Consider the following 1,229-nt stretch of genomic DNA (forward strand, 5'->3'; position numbering starts at 1 on the left):
CTGAAATTATTTACACAATAATTTTAAGCCTACTTTAATTTTTAAGTCTAAAACTGTGCAAGCACCATAATAATGTTTAAATTATTTTGAAGGATTAATAAAACTATGATGTTTTAAAAGGTTATCATAAAGAGGAATTGAAGACAGATCGGGGAAAAAAAGAATATGTGCGTTTTGTTTGGTGAGATTAACAAATCCCAGCATTCATTGTGGAACAGAATTTCTGCATATTCATTCCCATTTTATAACGCACAAATGCTTCAATTCCCACACAAATCCTTCACAAATTAGTCTCAATATCTAGTGGTATCTCACTCAGATTAAGCATGCTTTCAATGTCCAATAATTGTTTGTGAATAATTTGTCACAGGTCACAACCCTACTCCAACCCTTTGATGGACAATCAAAATTGATGCTTGTAAGTTATTTGCCTCCAAGGCTCTTTTTTTTTTGTTTTTTTGGCTGCAAACTCTGTTTGATTTTTTAAGTATAAACATCTGTGAATATTGCTTCTTTTTCAAATATGCCAAATGTCACACTGAAATGTTATTTTCTAAAGATCTATAATCTTTCATGATGATCACATTAAATAGAAGCATAACTTCACAGGAGAGACATTTGCTATTACATAGAAGTGTTTATTTATCTGGAGAGCAACTTAATTTTTAATTCTCTCATCTGGGGTGGGGGCGTCATACCATGGTATTATTAGATTGAGGCAAAGAAGAGACTGTATTAGACAGAAAAGCAATCTATTTGCACATCTTAATCATATTTCTCAGAATAGACGAATTACACTTATTAAAAACATGCTTTGCCTTCAAGCTAAAATGAGTCAGTTTATTTTACACTCTAATAAAATAGTGAAATAGAACAGTCCAAGACAAAAATTGCAATAAAAATTAACTTTGTATTATCAAAGTTGAGTAGTTGAAGTCCAGAATACATATATTTCTAGCACATTTTACTAAAATTTGTTATGCAGATGACCCATCTCCCAGCACATATAAAGTTACTACTTACACACATACAATTCTGAAGATCACTGTTATGTGCATTCTTTCAATTTAAAGGATTCAAATTTAAAGTATGCTTTTGACAGTTTGGAAGACTATGCACATAAGATACTCATTTTTATCATTAACTTTCTTCTTATAATTGCTGAGGGCCATTAAATGTATCATTAATGTTTTCTAAATAATGTATTCCCTTTCATGTTTGGTAGCTAT

The sequence above is a fragment of the Propithecus coquereli genome, unplaced genomic scaffold (genome assembly GCF_000956105.1).
Source record: "Propithecus coquereli isolate 6110/MARCELLA unplaced genomic scaffold, Pcoq_1.0 Scaffold268, whole genome shotgun sequence".
Classification (NCBI taxonomy): Eukaryota; Metazoa; Chordata; class Mammalia; order Primates; family Indriidae; genus Propithecus; species Propithecus coquereli.